Genomic DNA, 19,816 nt, shown 5'->3' with positions numbered 1-19,816 from the left:
GCTGGGCTCGGCTCAGGCGGCGGCAGGCTCTGGGTGCAGGCGCCAGGAGCGCAGCTTTATAGCGCGCTGATGGACGGGGTCAGTTGGAGCCACCGGGGGCAGGGGTGGGGGGCCCGGTCTGCCACCTTGCCTTATTTGGTCGCCTTAGCACCATCCAGGACCGCCGAGGCCATTCATGGAGGCAAGGGCAGGGGAGAGGATCAGCCAGGGGGTTCCCAGACCATGTAAGGAAGGGGAGGGGGCAGCCAGAAGAATGGCCAAATAGGGAGCTAGGGAGGGGCAGACACTGGAGGGTAGGGGGCAGGGGAAGACTAAGTGACGCCAACCCCCCTCTCCCCCTTCCTAAGGTGGGGGAGCTCCCTGGATGGGCTGTGGGATTGTTCCTCCTGCCGACCTAAGAGACAATAAGCCACACGCAAGAGGGAAGGCTTGGCGCCCTGCCCTCTGCTAAGGGGTCCTGACAGCTGGGCCGGGGCAGCAGGGGAGTGACAACAGCTTCTCATCTTCCAGGACTGGGAGTTGGAGAAACATATCCCTGGCAGTTCTCTTAGGCACAGAGGGCACCACAGCCAGACGTTCAAGTGCCTGAAAAGGGGCACCCTTCTGGTCTAGCCCCCACCATCCTGAAATGGGGCTTGCTCATCTAGGTGGGAAAGCTGAGATTTATCAGTCTTGGTCCCAATCCACACAGGGATCAGGGGCTGGCATGGAAGAGGCTGAGAAGGGTTACGTTGAGAGTCCAGCCAAGTCTTGCTGGAAAAGGGACCACCCTAGAAGTCAGGTATCCCTCATCCAGGCTACAGGGGTTTTGCTCCAACTCAAAGACTCTCATCTTCAAGCCAGAAAAGGGTCTGAAGATGGAAGATAACCTGAATGAAGGCACAATTGCCAAAAGTAGCTTGGCCACTTGCCAGTGGATAGATGAACATCTTTAAACTGGAGACAAAGGTCTTCATTCCAGATGGAGACAAGACTTAAAAAACAAATACTCTTGTTGAGAAAGATAACAAACAGCAACTTAAACTGTAAACCATAAGAACATATGGACTCTCCCTATTCAAAGTTCAGTCTGTGGGCAAGAGTGTCCTCAACCTGGGGATAAGTTAGAAATGCAGAGGCCTCAACCCAGATAACTGTATCAGAATCTCCTTTTCAGCAATTCTCCAATTTGACTGGTGTGTAACTTAAGTGTGAGAAGCACTATTGGAAATTACTAATATCAGCTCCTTCATGGAAAACAGGTTTTGAAGGATCTAGGGATTTTTGAGAAGGAAAAAGAAAGATGGCATAAAGTGAAGAGAGGCAGAGGGACCAAGGAGACACAAGAAGGACAAGGGTCATTGGTTTGCCCTGGGGTGCCCTGTATTCTCAGTTCTTAACTAGCGTTTGGATGTTTTAATGCTTGTGCTTTTCCTCCAGTTCACACCAGTTAAAAATAGAAAACTGGGCACAGGCATCCCTCTCTAGAGTGGTCTTGGATTGATATGCTAAGAAGGCCTGCTGATTAGATACTTGTCCGGACTGGGGAATGTTAGGCACTCCCCTCTAAGCTCCCCAACCATGTTTGGGTTGGTCTGGAGAAGAAACTCCAGGGGTAGCTAGGTGATGGAGCCAGGTGAGAGGCCTGGCTGGCATCGCCCTCAGCCATACAGCAGGCATTTCACAGGGAAAATGCACTGTTGGCAGGATGCAAAGAGCAGAACTGCCTTGCGTTAGGCAGATGCTGAAGAAGCAAGGAAAAGGATAAGTGGAACTGGCTGTGGAGCCAGACAGCCCAGGCTTCAAATTCTGCCTCTATCAGTTACTACTTGCTGTGTGTTTGGTCTTGGGCAAATCTGTGAACTTTCCTGAGCCTACAGAAAGGGACACAATAACTTTTCTTCTAGGGGGTTACTGAGTATTGTAATACTAAAAGACAAATGGCATACCATTATAGAAAATACAAGTGCATTTACTATAATTCAATAATAAAGATACTTCTGGAGCCAGCAGTAGCTCTTGCTTTTAAAGAATTGGGTCGATTTTATTCATTCATGGATTCAACAATGTCTTATTGATTGTGGAACAGGAATTGTGCTAGTCATGGGAGCGCAGTGATAAATAACACAGAGCTGGACTCATCTTCCGTGGCCATTACAGAAAAGTCAGAGACAAGGTACATGCCAGGAAGGAAAAGGGGGTGTCACTGGGATCATCAGAAAAGGAGATCTAAAAGGTGGTTCTGGGAAAGCCTTCCAGAAGTAGTATCATTTAGTTGCTTTTTAAAATGGAGTAGAACTGGAGTTCATAAACATTTATGTGAGAGAGGGTGGCTAAAGGGAGCTTCGCACGTACACTGCCCTTATGTGTAAAGGCTCCCTGGAACTAACTCCATAATATATACCCAGAGTCCTTAGTAATACTTTTGGGCTCAGGAGGCCAATTTTAGCTCACCTGTTCCAGGATCGTGAGTTCTAGTGAGGGATGGGTAGTAGATCAGTGGAGACCAGTTGTGTGAAACAATATTCACCCTTCATGCACGGGGCGCTGGGTTCAATCCTCAGCACCACATAAAAATAAAATAAAGATGTTGTGTCCACCAAAAACTAAAAAATAAATATTAAAAAATTCTCTCTCTCTCTCTCTCTCTTTAAAAAAAATATTTAAAAAAAACACATTTTTTATTTCTTTCTTTCTTTCTTTTGTGGTGCTGGGGATTGAACCCATGGCTTTATGCATGCAAAGCAAGCACTCTACCAACTGAACTATATCCCCTGCCCCACCCTTAAAACATTTTAAAAATATGTTTTTCATTTCATTTGACTTTTTTTTTTTTGGCAATGAGGATTGAACCCAGAGGTATTTTACCACTGAGCTACATCACCAGTCCTTTTTACTTGTTTATTTTTTGAGTCATGGTCTCACTAAGTTGCTTAAGTTCTCCCTAATTTGCTGAGGCTGGCCTCAAACTTGTGATTCTCCTGCCCCAACCTCCAGAGCTGCTGTGATTACAGGCTTATACTATCACTCCTATTCATTTTGTAATACTCAAAGTGTATTGTCATATGTGTTATGTTTATAGTAAGAAAGAACACTTTTTCTTAAAGATTTATGGTGAAAACATTCAAAATCCTTTCTTTTAGCATTTTGACATATGCACTTTATTATCTCTAGTCACTTGAAGTGCAATGGCAAACCAGAACTATTTGCTCCTTCATTCTCTCTCCAGCCATCTCTCTCTGCCTCTGGTAGCCACCATTCTACTCTTAACTTCAATGAAATCAATGTATTTAGATTCCACATAGGAGTGAGATCACGCAGTGCTTGTCTTTCTGTGTCTGGCTGCTTCATTTTACATAATGATCTTCAGTTAAATCTATGTTGTCACAAATGACAGAGTTTTATTCTTTTTATGGCTGAGTCATATTCCATTGTGTATACATACTAAATTTTCTTCATCTATTCGTCTGTTTGGTTGTTCCATTTTGTTTTTTGGCTATTGTGACTAGTGCTTTGGAAAATTTTGATTTGCAGGTGTGCCTTCGATGTACTGATTTCGTTTCCTTTAGATATATATACACAAGTAGGATTGCTGGATAATGTGGTATTTTTATTTTAATGTTTTGAGGAACCACTATACTGTTTTCCTTAATGGCTGTACTAACTTACGTTCCCAACAGTTTGCAGGGTTTTCTTTTCTTTCACATCTTTACCAACACTTACATTTTTTGTGTCTTTTTATTAAATTATTTATTTATTCTATTTTGCTATATATGATAGCAGAATGCAATCCATTTCATATTACACATATAGAGCACAATTTTTCAATTCACTGGCGGTACACAAAGTATTTTCACACCATTCATGTCTTCACACGTGTACTTGGGATAATGCTGTCTAACTTATTCCATCGCCTTTCCTACCCCCACACACCCTCCCTTCCCCTTCCTCCCCCTTGTCTCTGAAGTTCCTCCATTCCTCCCATTTCCCCCATTGCCATTATGAGTCAGCATCCTCATATCAAAGAAAACATTCGGCATTTGTTTTTTGGGGGTTGGCTAACTTCACTTAACATTATATTCTCAAACTTAATCCATTTACCTGCAATTGCCATAATTTTATTCTCTTTAATGCTGAGTAATATTCCATTGTATATATTTGCCAAAGTTTCCCTATCCATTCATCTGTTGAAGGGCATCTGGGTTGGTTCCACAGTTTAGCTATTGTGAATTGTGCTGCTATAAACATTGATGTAACTATGTCCCTGTAGTATGCTGTTTTTAAGTCCTTTGGGTATAGACCGAGGAGAAGGACAGCTGGGTTAAATGGTGGTTCCATTCCAAGTTTTCCAAGGATTCTCCATACTGTTTTCCAGATTGGCTGCACCAATTTGCAGTCCCACCAGCAATGTATAAGTGTGCCTTTTCCCTCACATCCTTGCCAACACTCATTGCTGTTTGTCTTCATAATATCTGCCATTCTGACTGGAATGAGATGAAATATTAAAGTGGTTTTGATTTGCATTTCTCTAATTGCTAGAGATGTTGAACATTTTTTCATATATTTGTTGGTTGATTGTGTGTAATCTTCTGAGAAGTGTCAGTTCAGTTCCTTGGCCCATTTATTGATTGGGTTATTTATTTGTTTGTTTGTTTGTGTTAAGGTTTTTGAATGCTTTATATATCCTAGAAATTAGTGCTAAATCTGATGAGTTTGTGGTAAAGATTTGCTCCCATTCTCTATTCACCTCACTGATTGTTTATTTTACTGAGAAGAAGTTTTTAATTTGAATCCATCCCATTTATTGATTCTTGGTTTTAATTTTTGTGCTATAGGAATCTTATTAAAAGAGTTGGGGCCTAATCCAACATGATGGAGATTTGGGCTACTTTTTCTTCTATTAGGTGCATTGTCTCTGGTTTAATTCCTAGATCCTTGATCCACTTTGAGTTGAGCTTTGTGCTTGGTGAGAAATAGAGGCTTAATTTCATTTTGTTACATGTGGATTTTTAGTTTTTCCAGCACCATTTGTTGAAGAGGCTCTTTTCTTCAATATATGTTTTTGGCACCTTTGTCTAATATAATAATGTGGGTTTGTCTCTGTGTCCTTATTCTGTACCATTGATCTACAGGTCCATTTTGGTACCAATACCATGCTGTTTTTGTTACTATTGCTCTGTAGTATAGTATAAGATCTGGAATAGTAATGCCACCAGCTTTACTCTTCTTGCTAAGGATTGCTTTGGCTATTCTGGGTCCTGATTTTTCCAGATGAATTTCATGATTGCTTTTTCTATTTCTGTGAGGAATGTCATTGGGATTTTGATTGGGATTGCACTGAATCTGTATAGTGCTTTTGATAGTATGATCATTTTGACAATATTAATTCTGCCTATCCAAGAATAAAGGAGATCTTTCCATCTTCTAAGGTCTTCTTTAATGTCTTTCTTTAGCATTCTGTAGTTTTCATTGTAAAGGTCTTTCACCTCTTTTGTTGATTCCCAAGTCTTTTTTTTTTTTTTTTTTTGAGGCTATTGTAAATGGGGTGGTTTTCCTAGTTTCTATTTCTGAGGATTTGTCACTGATGTACAGAAATGTCTTTGATTTATGGGTGTTATTTTATATCCTGATACTTGCCTGAATTCATTTATTAATTCTAGAAGGTTTCTGGTAGAATTTTTTGTATCTTCTAGGTGTAGGATCATATCATCCACGAATAGTGATAATTTGAGTTCTTCTTTTCCTATTTGCATCCCTTTAATCTCTTTTGTCTTTCTAATTGCTCAGCTAGAGTTTCAAGAACTATGTTAAATAGAAGTGGTGAAAGAGGGCATTCCTGTCTTGTTCCAGTTTTTAGAGGGAATGATTTCAACTTTTCTCCATTGAGAATGATGTTGGCCTGGGGCTTAGCATAGATAGCTTTTACAATGTTGAGATATGTTCCTGTTATCCCTAGTTTTTCTAGTGTTTTGAACATGAAGGGGTGCTGTATTTGTCAAATGCTTTCTCCGCATCTATTGTGATGATCACATGATTTTTATCTTTGAATCTACTGATGTGACGAATTACATTTATTGATTTCTGTATGTTGAACCAAACTTGCATCCCTGGGATGAACCCCACTTGATCGTGGTGCACTCTTTTTGATATGTTTTCCTATTTGATTTGCCAGAATTTTATTGAAAATTTTTGCATCTATATTCATTAGAGATATTCTTCTGAAGTTTTCTTTCTTTGATGTGTCTTTGTCTGGTTTTGGAATCAGGGTGATATTGGCCTCATAGAATGTGTTTGGAAGTGTTCCCTCTTTTTCTATTTCATGAAATAGTTTGAGGAATATTGGTGTTAGTTCTTCTTTAAAGGTCTTGTAGAACTCAACTGTGTATCCATTCGGTTCTGGGCTTTTTTTGGTTGGTAGGCTTCTGATGGCATCCTCTATTTCCTTCCTTGAAATTGATTTGTTTAAATTGTATATATCATCTTGATTTAGTTTAGGCATATCATATGCCTCTAGATATTTGCTGATACCTTTGATATTTTCTATTTTATTGGAGTACAAATTTTCAAAATAATTTCTAATTATCTTGTGTATTTCTGTAGTGTCTGTCGTGATATTTCCTTTTGCATCATTGATGTTAGTAATTTGAGTTTTCTCTCTCCTTCTCTTCATTAGCATGGCTAATGGTTTATCAATTTTATTTTTTTTCAAAGAACCAACTTTTTGTTTTGTCAATTTTTTCAATTGTTTCTCTTGTTTCAATTTCATTGATTTCAGCTCTGATTTTAACTATTTCCTGTCTTCTACTACTTTGGGATTGCTTTGTTCTTCTTTTTCTAGGGCTTTGAGATGTAATGTTAAGTCATTGGTTTGTTGACTTTTTCTTCTTTGAAGGAATGAACTCCATACAATGATCTTTCATCTTAGAACTGCCTTCATAGTGTTCCAGAGATTTCAATATGTTGTATCTGTGTTCTCATTTACCTCTAAGAATTTTTTAATCTCCTCCTTGATATCTTTTGCAGCCCATTGTTTATTCAGTAGCATATTATTTAGTCTCCAGGTGTTGGAGTAGCTTTTATTTTTTATTTTATCATTGATTTCTAATTTTATTTCATTGTGGTCTGATAGAATGCAGGGTAGTGTCTCTACTTTTTTGTATTTACTAAGAGTTGCTTTGTGGCATAATATATGGTCTATTTTAGAGAAGGATCCATGTGCTGCTGAGAAGAAGGTGTATTCGCTCATTGATGGATAATATATTCTACATATGTCAGTTAAGTCTGAGCTATTGATTGTATTATTGACTTCTAAAGTTTCTTTGTTTAGCTTTTGTTTGAAAGATCTATCCAGTGGTGAAAGAGGTGTGTTAAATTCACCCAGAATTATTGTGTTCTGGTCTATTTGACTCTTGAACTTGAGAAGAGTTTGATTGATGAATGTAGATGCTCCAATGTTTGGGGCATACATACTTATAACTGTTATGTCTTGTTGATATGTGTTTCCCTTAAGCAGTATTAAATATCCATCTTTATTCATTTTGATTAACTTTGGCTTAAAGTCTACTTTATTTGATATGAGGATGGAAACTCCAGCTTTTTTACACAGACTATGTGAGTAGTGTATTTTATCCCAACCTTTCACCTTCAGTCTGTGGATGTCTTTTCCTATAAGATAGTCTCTTGAAGGCAGCATATTGTTGGGCCTGTTTTTTAATCCAATCTACCAGTCTATATCTCTTGATTGGTGAGTATAGGCCATTAACATTTAGGGTTATTATTGAGACATGACTTGTATTTCTGGCTATTTTTGCTTATTTTTGGTATTTGGCTTGACCTGGTTTCTCCTTTGGTTGGCTTTTCCTTTATTATACTTCTTCTCTTTGCAGATTTTTATTGTTGTTTTTCATTTCCTCCTCATGGAATATTTTGCCAAGAATATTCTCTAGTGCAGCTTTCTTGCTGTAAATTCTTTTAGCTTTTGTTTATCATGGAAGGTTTTTATTTCATCATCAAATCTGAAGCTTAATTTTGCTGGATATAAGATTCTTGGTTGGCATCCATTATCTTTTAGAGCTTGCTATATGTTGTTCCAGGATCTCCTGGCTTTAAGGGTCTGGGTTGAAAACTCTTCTTAGATTTGAATTGGTCTTCCCTTATATGTAATCTGAGTTTTCTCTCTTGCAGCCTTTAAAATTCTATTTTTATTCTATATGCTAAGCATTTTCATTATAAATGTGTCTTGGTATAGATTTGTTGTAATTTTATACATTTAGTGTCCTATAAGCCTCTTCTATTTGATTTTCCAATTCTTTCTTCATGCTTGGGAAATTTTCTAATATTATTTTATTGAAGAGATTGTGCATTCCTTGGTTTGAATCGCTAAACCTTCCTCTATCACAATAAATCTCAAATTTGGTCTTTTGATAGTATTCCATAATTCTTGGATATTCTGTTCATGGTTTCTTACCATCTTCACTGTGAGGTCAACTTTATTTTCAAGATTGTATATTTTGTCTTCATTGTCTGAGGTCTTGTCTTCCAAGTGATCTAGTCTTTTGGTGATGCTTTCTATTGAGTTTTTAATTTGGCTTTTTGTTTCTTTAATTTCAAGGATTTCTGTTTTTTTTCATAATCTCTATCTCTTTCTTGAAATAATCTCTTGATACCTTATTTGCTCTCTTATCTCTTTGTTGGAGTGTTCGATTTTTGCCTGTGTCTATTCATTTAGGTCATTCTTTAATTCCCTGATCATTTTAGTTATATATATTCTGAACTCCTTCTCTGACATTTCATCTACTTCACTATCTATGGATTCTATTGTTGTAGAATCTTGATTTGTTTGGGGCACTTTCCTCCCTGTTTTTTTCATGATGTCTGTGTGTCTTCCTCTCTTGCAGTGTAGATCCAAGGTAGCTTCTGCCCTATTGTCTTATAGTGTCCCTGCAGGTTACCAATACCTCAACTTTAAGGGGGAGATCAATGTTACAGCACTCAATGTACCAATGTGCAGCCATAGATCATTTAGCTTCTATGTTTACATTTACAGTTTTGTCACTATAATCAGAAATGATGAGTTCAATTATCCTCTACCGTATAGTCAACAGGTTTGCATAATGATTTACAGCCTCTAATGGTAGAAGGGGTGTGTGGGGTTGGCTGAGATGTTTATGAGGTAGGATGTGAGAATACAGAGGTATTAGATTATATGACTAGTGAAAGGGTAATCATAAGAAGTTGGCTTTTAGCAGGAGAAACAAGAGAGAGTCAACCCCATGCAAGACTCCTCGTTACCTCAGCAACGGGATAACTGTTAGCACCCCTAGTAGAGACACCTCTGGTATAGCCTGGCCCACAGGGACTTTGGTGACATCTTATCAGATCCTTATTGTTGTCCCTTGATAGAAGTGGTGATATCCCATTTTCGTGGCAGCAGCAGCCTCAAGCCTATATGTATCCTGATGGTGGGCTGTGGAGCCACGCTTTGTTGAATAAGGAACCCCAGTGCAGGGTGAATCTCCTTGCGGGCATGGGGGAGTGCTTCTCTCCTTACATTTGTATTTTTGATAATAGCCATTCTTATTATGGTGAGGTGATATCTCACTATGGTTTTGATTTATCTTTTTCTAATTAGTGATGTTGAGCATTTTTGTCATGTGCCTATTGACTATTTCTCTGTCTTCTTTTGAGAAATGGCTATTGTCCACTTTTTAAAATTGGGTTATTTTTTTGTGGTGGTAGTTTATTTTTGCTTTTCTGTTGAGTTCTTTGAATCCCCTGTATATTTGTACATTAATCCCCTGCCAGATATATGGTTTGCAAATATTTTCTGCGATCCTGTAGTGTATCTCTTCATGTTGCTTCTTTTGAATTTGATACATCAAATGTAATCCCATTTGTCTGTTTTTTTTTTTTTTTGCTTTCATTTCCTGTGATTTTGTCCTTAAAGATAACCCTATTTTGTATATTTCAAAATATAAATCAATGGGAAATTAAGATTCCATGGCTGATTTTCATTTAACACTAGTTTTCAGGGATCTGTTTAATTTGAAAATTGAGATTTACTCTCTTAACTACTGAAGTGTATAAAGATAACTTCTTCACTCTGCTGGTGCATTCAAGATTTCTAGATATTCTTTTTTTTTTTTAATTGTGGCAAAACATACATAATATCAAATTTACTATCTCAACTAAAGCATGCAGATCAAGAGTGTAAAGTACAATCAAATCATGCAATCTCCTAACTTTATTTTTATTTGTTATTATTTTTCAGTATATTATTGGTTTGCAGATGGAATCCAGGGGCGCTCTACTTCTGAGTTATTTCCCCAGCCTGTTTTTATTTTTATTTTGAGATGGAGGCTCTCTGAAATGGTGAGGTTGTAATCTTCCTGCCTCAGCATTGGCCACCACGCCTGGCTCAAATTTTATTTTTATGCCAGGGATAACTAAATTGATTACCAAACCTAGGAATGGCTGTGTCCCACAGTTTGAGAGAGGTTGGATCATATCCTAGGAGTTGGGAACCACTGAGACTGTCTTGCCTAAGGTCACGCCAATCAGCTAATAATGGTAGCTGAGATTCGGAACCCAGGTACCTGGGTTTGGCTTGTTCCTAACCACCACCTCAAATGCCTTCCTTTCTGCCTCTAACTGCTTTTTCTCAGAAGAGTATGTCCAAAGTACCTGCAGTCTCTGCTGCCTAACAGAAATTCAGATTCCCGGGTCCCACCCTGGAGGACTGGATCTGCATTTTAAATGAACCCTCGCTCCTCCTCCCCAGGTCAGCTTCTGCGGTCTCCACCAGGGAACGTGGCAGCTCCGCGTGGCTCCTCCTCCCCAGCCCACGGAGCCGCGCTGGACGCCGCTCAAGCTGCCAGGGCTGGGCTGAGTCCAGTTTGGCTGACCTTGCCCATCCCAGTGGGACGGCAAAGCCCGGCGTCCCCGGGGCGGTAGAGGGCCTGCGAGGCCCTTCACAGCGGCGCAGGCCGTGAGGGAGACGTGCGGGGCGAGCTGAAGGAACAGAAGGTGGGACCGTTCCCGCTGCCCTTGCCTCGGGGGAAGCCTGTTTCATCCACCATCTGCTGAGATCCGGAGGGAGCGGCCCAGCCTCCTCCCCGGCACTGGGGGATTAGCAGTCACTTATCTCAGCTGTTCCTCCATTCGGAGGTGTCGCAGTATTTACAGAGAAGCCAGAAACAGACCAGGCCACACTTAATTCCTCCCCACGAGCCCTCTCCGGCCCCACGCCCTGCCCCTCCTGCATTCCGTGTGCAAGGAGCCGGCAGAGGTTCTTTCTAGATCAGAGCAGGAGTTGGGGGGCCGGGGGAGCCAGCCTTCCTAAAACATTTCTGTTTCGTCTCCTAACACATTTGTTCAACCCCCACTGCCCTCTGGCTGGAGCCGGGTTTCAGTTTTCATTAAAAGAAGAAAGTGACGTGACTGTGAGGGCTGCGGCCCCCACACATCCCGGGGTGCTCAGAATCCAATACCGAGGCATGGCTAAGGTTACCACAAGCGGCCCCATGTTTTACAGGCAACCACCGAAGAAGAGATTAACCCAGGAGGAGGGTGTTTCAACCCCAAATGGATTCTGTTCTTGGCAGATTCCAGCAGTCACTGCCTTCTGACATGATAAGACCAACTGCAATGGAACCATTTAAAAAGGTTCAGAGAAGGAGGACAAGGCAAGGAGGAAGGGGTTGGGGGAAGGGATTGCACAAGGGAGATGCTTCTGGATCCTGGAGTCACGTGGACTTAATTATCTAAAGCCTACATTTTCACTGTCCTCCATCCTGGTGTAAGGCAGGAAAATCAGGAAGAATTTCTAGATAGCCTTTAAATTCCTTAAAAGGAGTTTGTCCTTCAAGAATGAAATGCTAACCCATGTAGGATTCTGCTTGGAAGGTATTCCTCTTAGCTCAGATTTGGCTTGCTCCCCACAATGACAGTAACTCTATTTATGGAGGTTCGGTTTTTCAAGTGTTACCTGGAGCAAGACCCCCTTTGCCTGGAAAGCCCAAACATGGCAATGTCCAACCTAAGCTTGAATTTCCTGCTAGCAGAATCTCTAGAGGGCATAGTAGGTGAGGGTTGTGAGCTCAAAAACTCCCAGAAGGCATTTTTCACTCACCTGAATAAATGTGGAGACCTTCTCTTTCCTATCAAAGATCACACAGTTGACACACAGTAATAGTACCTGTAATTAGAAATTTATTGAACAATTCCTAGAGGCTGGAATCATCCTGAGAATTTTTATGTGTATATAGTCAACCGGGTTAATTTCTCAATGAAGCCAAACAGACTGCCAACTACAGAATCCATGTTACTGACTTGCCTTTTGAGATGATGTCACTAGCTTATATTAGGAGGATGTGTAAGAAATAGATCACCGATTCTGTAGCAAGGGCATTGTCCTAGATGTTCATCATAGGACAGATCTTCTCTATGAACATCTTGGGAAAATTTCCTGACTCCAGTACCAAGAATAGTATTACTTCTACCAACCAACTAGTTTGATTCTGTGGTCCCTGAATCTAGTGACCAACTAGGATGCTCTTTTGGTTGTGGCTAAGAAAAATCTTGAAAAAATATATGGCCCAATTGTTAACATAATTACAGATCCTTGTGATTTATTTTATATACCCATCTCTATTTTTCATTTTTCTACTTACACTTTTAACTTCCATTTTTCCATCTATCCTTATAAACTGCCATAAATCTTTTGTGGGACAAAACAAAGGGTGGATGAATAAGATAGGTAAGAGTGAACTTACAGAAGCAACAGAGAATATTTGAATTGGAATTTGGGTGTCACTTTGTAAGTAGCCAAGAGTCCACAATAACTTGAATATGTCTGTAGGTTTCTTCCACCCCAAATAAAGCACAAATTGCTTAATGAATAAAGCACATTGCTTACAAAGTATAATATAATTTTGATTTTCCTTTTAGCATGGCAAGTAAAATTGACAATCTAAAATAACATTCCCCTCAGTACAAAACAAATATGGCCTTATTGTGTTAAACGAAGAAGCATTTTAAAAAATGCAAAGAAAATGACATATCTGGAGATTTCTAAAGCTCTGTTTTATAACTTCCCTATAATAAAACTAAATGTGACATGAAATTTGTAAGGCCTTCCTTTCATATCTACTTATAGCCACTGGTCTGACAAAGAACAAATAGTCTCCTATTCTGGTGGTTTGCAAGAATGTACACTTGTTCTTCAAAGACAGACAAGCAATGCAAGGAATTTGCATTAAAAACATTTCTTAGTCCTACTATTATAAACTAAATTATTTCTAGTCAACAGCTGGAACCAAAGAATGCCCAACTGTAAGCAGGCTCTGCCCTGGGGATTATATCATCCATATCTCACTTACGTATTTCAGAGGATGGGCTCTCATTTCCAACTCAGCTGTTGATCTGTTTCAAAATTGCAGTCTAAAAACAGTGACCTGTTACAAACACAAAATTAAACTCTACAAATGCATTTACTAAAGGCTTTGTTTTTCTGTGGGGAGTCCGAAAGCAGTAGCTTTAGGAAAAATCTTTACAACTGTTTTATGATCAACATCTCTAAACTCCTCTTGGTTGGGGTACAAATAACTAATTCATCTTACCCTCACAGCCTCTACTTTAATTTCAGAAATTAAAATAATAATAATAAAGATAATAATGGTTTCGTCTAAAGCCAGTGCTCATACCTAACCAAGGGAAAGAAACAGACAGTTCCTCCACAACACAAATAATTGGAAAGCTTTCTCCACCCATTTCTTGCATGTGAATGCCGTCAGTCACAAATAAGTAGGCCTGGGGCTTTCAGTATTTGAGTGCAAAGAGCCAGCCTTCAAGGATTGAGGGGGAAAAATCCGCAGTTAAACCATGATGTGGCATTGAAAAATGATCAGAGCAACCTTGAACATGACCTGAAGGATGGAATAGAATAAGATACTACATCTTTATATAGATGCTGCAGTGACTGAAAGCTCAAAGGTGAGAACATTCTTTGTGGATAAACAGGAAAAGTACTCTCTGTTCACCTAACCCTTTTGCAAGCTCTATAAATATGCAGTCTTCCAGGGAAAGAGTCTATTTACTGCCTAATATTATAGCACATTATTTATCGCTGCCACAAAAGATTCACGTTGGGCTCATCTCTCCACCAGTGATTATAGCCATCTTCTTCCTGTACTCCTTGTCCAATGACAGAAGAGTCCAGAGCCCTGCTCCTGAGGATACAGAGGACGAGCTCTGAAACCTTAAACCAATCTCAAACTGGCACAAATGGGCATTTCTGGTGTCCACCCAAGGATCTCATCCTGAAGCTGCTGATGCAAGGTGGTGGGTAGAGATGAGTAGAAAGGGGATAGAGGTAGAGAGATGCTGATGGGGGAGTGACTTATGATACCCTCCACCCTTCCCACCCATTTCTTCTTGAATAGAAAACTGAACATCTATATCCAAAGCATAGATGAATACTGCACAACGGACTAGGCTTTATTTTCACATCTGGCAATGGAAACCCTTAGATAAATTATGCTCACACATTGTCCAATACACTGATAACAAACCCCTGAAATGGGAATAGAAAAAGCAAAACTGATCCCATGAGGCAGAAAACCTCCTGCATTAGAACAGTTTCAATGTTCTGGTTCTTTCTGGAAGTTTCTATGCCTCAGGCCTAAACATCAAACCCTAAAATGTCTTTCCATAATTTATATCTTTATGCAGCCAGATTTTTCTTCAATCTATCTGGGAACTCAACCTATTTCTGACTAAATGTGAAAAGTTAAACGTTAAATTTGCCTACTTTCTGACCTGGAAAATATTCATGTTGAGTCTGTGAGAATAATTTGTGAGTGACAGGTTTACCACTTTTATTTCCTGTGTTCCATTGTGATGTCACAAGAAAAGATCAAGTGCTTCTTTCCAAAACATCTGATTAGTCACAATATGTAGAAGAGGTTTGAAAAACGTTAAGGCTGGTATTGGGTAGTGGCTAAGAATGAACAGATGTTCTTTGTTTTCTCAGATATTTGTGAATGTAGAAAGTCCAGAAAATATTTTATAATCATCACTCTGTGACTGTAAAAGGAATATACCTTTTACAAAAAAAAAAGTGTGTCATGCTAAGAACATGTTCCATATCCAATAAAGTATCCTTTACCTTCCTGATCTCTCTGAATATTATCTAAATTCTCAGCAGCAACTAAGAAGACATCCAGTTCTCAGTAGCTGATTTTAACAAAGATCTTCAAATCAGTTCTCTAGGAGGTGTGAGGATTGCTTTAACATTTACAGAAATGCAAGCCTGTTGAGACTCTCATTTTGTAAATAACTTACCAAAATATTTCAGATGAATAAACTCTTTGATTTGGAAAAAAAATTGTCTCTAAGAGGAATTAAAATAGTGATGCTTATCGTGCAAATATAAATACAGACAAAAAGAAAAATCTAATTTGGATGCTAAATGATGCTCCTTTGAAATTGAGATGTGGTTTATTCAGTCCTCTTCATTTGATGGGTATTTACTGAAAACCTTCTCTAGGCAAGGTGTTGTACCAGGTACAGTGGAGAATATTAGATTGAATGAGACAGTGCATGTACACCACTACAGATTTCACTATAGTAGGTGGCTCTCATGCACAACTCTCCACCAGAAAGATCCTAGCCTCCCAGTGGTATTAAATGAAGCCAAGGGGTTGGAGAAGAGGGAATTTTTTGCATAGAGCTTACCAGCAAAGTTTGGTAGACTACAGAAGTTGAGCTGAGCCTATAAAGGCTGAGTAACAGGTTCCTTTCCATTCAGACCCACACCAATTTGCTATAATTCTGAAAATTAATTAGGGAAGAGGAAAGGATTGCTGAAGACCAGAGATTTCCAAGGTAAGGAAATAGTGGGACAAAGATTTAGTAAGCTTCAGCATGTTATTCTGTATTTATGAAATAATTTTCTATCCAAATTGTGTTTTTATGAGGAAAACAAAAACAGGTATGTTGCTCTCCCCTAGAATAGTTTGCTGAACAGAAACTCACTGAATACCCACCACATACCATGTGCTGCACTCCTGAGAAGTCGGCATCAAGGCTCTGTGTCAAGTCCCAAATGACATGAAACATGCATGTCCACATTTTACAGGACAGTTACATCTCATTTTTTGTGAATTCAAAGCTGGAACAGACGAGAGAGAGAGAGAGAGAGAGAGAGAGAGAGAGAGAGAGAGAATGTGCGTATGTGTATGTGTGTGTGTGTGTGTGTGTGTTTTCCCCACTGCCATGTTTCATCTGCCATGACTGATTCTGAAAACCTCCAGAGAATGAGCTATTTCAAATTCACCTGTACATAGAAACCTTGGACTGCTGATGGTTATCTCTAAAATCCAAGCAAACACACTAAAATTGTTAACAGTGGAGAGAGTACTAAAGAGCAAGGGAAGAGGGAATTATTACATTTCCATATAACACTGACACATTATTTGAATATATTTCCAGAAGCAGGTATTCATTTTATGAATTAAGAAAAGAGCAAAACCATCTGACTATCCTCTTGCTAAAAGTCAAGCATATTTTTGTCTTGTTTAACAAGTGGGGATTTCTACATAATAAACTCCATGTCATCACTCAAAAAAAGATGGAGCATCTCCAAGTATTGTTTAGATCTTTTTCACTGCTGTTTTTAAAACTGCCTTCATATTTGGCCTATTATCTAACTCTTCCTCCAAGTTTTTGGTGTGCAGTAAAATCTCTTTTAGACAAATTGGTTGGGGATTAGGTTTCTGGTTAATTGAAAACTGCCAACATTTGGAGAATCGAGCTTATCTAGAAGCTCCCACACAAATTGCAGAGAAGATGATTAAATTACTTGATTTATTTACTTATTAATTGATTGATTGATTTGGTACTAGGAATTGAACCCAGGAGTGCTCTAACACTGAGCTACATCCCCAGCCCTTTTCATTTTTTATTTTGAGACAGGGTCTCACTAAATTGCCTAAGTTGGCCTCAGACTTGAAACCCTCCTGCCTCAGCCTCTCAAGTAGCTGTGATTATAGATATGCACCACTAGGCCCAGTAAAGATCCTTCAAGTTGTGTTTATATTTCAACTTATCTTCAGAATAATCTCGTTTTTAAAAGTTATTCTTGTCACATGCTATGACATAGTGCATGTGACAGATGTAGAAGATCAGGCTACACTAAAATGACAACATCCTGAAAAGTTTCTTTTATGTTCTGGCCATCTCAGAGCAGCCTGTTCCTCCCAGGCTCTCCCTCTTATGAGAGTGGACACAACAAACAAACACAGACTCAGGGAGGAGAGAAGAAGGGGGACAGTGTGGAGACTTTGGGGCTTGGGAAACAGTATGGCAGTGACTTCTATGGTTTTCCTTGCTGCCTCTTAGATATTGAGGACAGTGCGCTACAGCAGCCTCCAACAAGCTGGGACTGCCAACAAGCACAGACAAAATAAGCTCTAAGAAAAGTCTGTTCATTTTATGAGAAGGACCAAGAAAAAGGGTGGCCTTCTGGTACTGCTCGCCCTTCTTTTGACAAACAGCAAAGGGAAAATTGTATCCCCTCCCCATAGTTTACATGGGGCAGAACAGGGAGCTAATCCTCCTCCCACCCACTGTCCTGTGGCATCAGGTGATGGTGGTCTTACTTCCCTGCCCAGTGGTAATGGTGGTACTAATCGAATGCTGATCTTCATTCCTGCCCAGGGGAAGCAGGCAGTGCTCCTCTTCTCCAATCAGGGCATGGTAGGTGCAGGGTCCAGCAGCAAACTGAGCCTCTGCCCTTCCCTGGTATCCTCAAGACTCCCAAGGCTATAGGTGGGGGCTAGTCAGCACTCCACCTCTGGAGTCCAGTGTGGAGCTGAACCTGCGTACCCACCCAGCATCAATGAGATCGAACAAGGATGTGCAAAAGAGGGCTAATCACAGCTCTCACTCCCTTCCCACCACCAACCAGCATCGGCCAAGAAAATAGGGCTAGATGCAGATTGTAGCTGTTCCCCTATTTTCCTCTATCTCCTCCTCTGGTTTCAGCAGACCCCATTTGAGAACTGACCCTCTGCCCTCACCCTGAAACAACGAATCCCTGTGAGTCAGCCCTCATGAAGGCAATGAGGTGGTCGGAGTCTGTGCTTTGCTTTGACTAAGAAAGTTTCAGTGGGGCCAAGGGGGAGCTGAGCTGCTTCCACCCATCCCACTGCAATGAAGCAATGTGACACAGGACTCCACTTTTGCCAGGGAAGCTAAACATAGGCACCCACTTAGCTCTCAATATCAACCAGGGAATCGACTGCTAATAAAGGATTAAATAGATCCAGAATGTCATGATGTATTATCAAAGCTGTCAGTATACAATTAAAAATCTTAACATGAATTAGAAACGACAACAGATACCAACATCAAGATGAATCTGATGATGGAATCATATGACAAGATTCTTAAAGCAACCATTTTAAAAATACTTCAGCAAGCAATTACAAATTCTCTCAAAGAAAATAAAACATAGAAAATCTCAGCAAAGAAATAAAAGTTTCTAAAAACCAAATGGAAATAATAGAAGTAAAAATAAAATAAGTTAAATAAAAAACTTACTAGATAGGCTTAATAGTAGAGGGGAAATGACAGAGTAGGATTGGTGAACTTAAAGAAAAATAAATAGAATTTATCAAGCTAAATAGAAAAAAAAAATAGAAAAATAGGGGGAAACAAACAGTCTCAGGGATCTGGAGATACATATTTATCACTGAAGTTTTAGAGGAAAAAAGAATGGAGTTAAAAAGTATTCAAAGAAATCATGCCTGAAAATTTCCCACATTTATCAAAACACATAAAGGTACAGATTTAAAAAGCTTATAGAACCCCAGATAAGATAAATTCAAAGACATTCCCACTCAGGGACCTCATCTGTAAAGTTCTGAAAATCAAAGAAGGGAAAATCTTGAAGGCAGCCAGAGAGAAATGACATAATATTTATAAAACACCACCAATGGAAATGAGAAAAAATTTCTCACCTGAAATCATGTAGGCCAAAAAGAAGTGATACAGCAACTTACAAATACTGAAAAAAAAAAAAACAAATAAAACTCTTAATCTCAGATTCTATATCTGGAAAAAATATTCTTCAAGAATAAGGTAGGAATAAACTTATCTAAGAAAAAGTAAAAACGTTGATGTTAGCCATTACTAAAGGATTGACTAAAGGAAATTCACCAAACAAAGGGAGGGATAATGGAAGAGTTGGTACTTCAAAAAGGAAAGAACCTTGGAATTGGCAAAAATAGAGATGAATATAATGAACTTTCTCTTGAGTCTCTTAACTCATATTTGCCAGTCAAAGTAAATCACCTTTGATGGTTGAAGTAAAATTCTAACAACTTCAGTCTTAATCTTGATGGAGGAAATAATCTGAGATAATCACACTCAAGAAAAAGAGAAGGTAAAGGATCTGAACGGGAGCTGAATACGGTTGATGGATTATATCAATGTCAATTTCCTAGTTGTGATATAGTAGTGTTTCTCAGTGGTAATCAGATATTGCCATTGAGAAAAACCAGGTGAATGGCATGTAGGATCTCTGGATTACTTTTTATAATTGTATGTGAGTCTCAAAACTTGAAAGTTTTGAAAATCAAGTAAGATCAAGTGTACATTTAAAAAAATCCCAATTATTTCAGTTTTACAATCAATTTGATTCTGAATGAATTGCTTCCAATGTTTAGGTGACCATAGTTTATAAAATTTAAATAGCTGTACATATATATACATACATAATGCATATATATATATATATATATATATATATATATATATATATATATATATATAT

The 19,816-nt window shown here is 39.1% G+C and overlaps 1 protein-coding gene and 1 long non-coding RNA gene across 3 annotated transcripts in view; one reads left to right on the top strand and one right to left on the bottom strand.

Moving 5' to 3' along the window:
* Actc1 (actin alpha cardiac muscle 1) overlaps window positions 1-25 on the bottom strand; it is a 5,303-nt gene extending 5,278 nt beyond the window's left edge. The window contains exon 1 of the mRNA XM_015480851.2: window positions 2-25. The gene's annotated coding sequence lies outside the window, so the exon portion shown is untranslated. The remainder of the gene's footprint in view (window position 1) is intronic.
* LOC125613284 overlaps window positions 1-19,816 on the top strand; it is an 84,332-nt gene that overhangs the window by 36,447 nt on the left and 28,069 nt on the right. The window lies entirely within an intron of this gene.

The sequence above is a fragment of the Marmota marmota genome, unplaced genomic scaffold, assembly GCF_001458135.2.
Source record: "Marmota marmota marmota unplaced genomic scaffold, marMar, whole genome shotgun sequence".
Lineage (NCBI taxonomy): Eukaryota > Metazoa > Chordata > Mammalia > Rodentia > Sciuridae > Marmota > Marmota marmota.
This window is presented reverse-complemented; position numbering and strand designations above follow the sequence as displayed.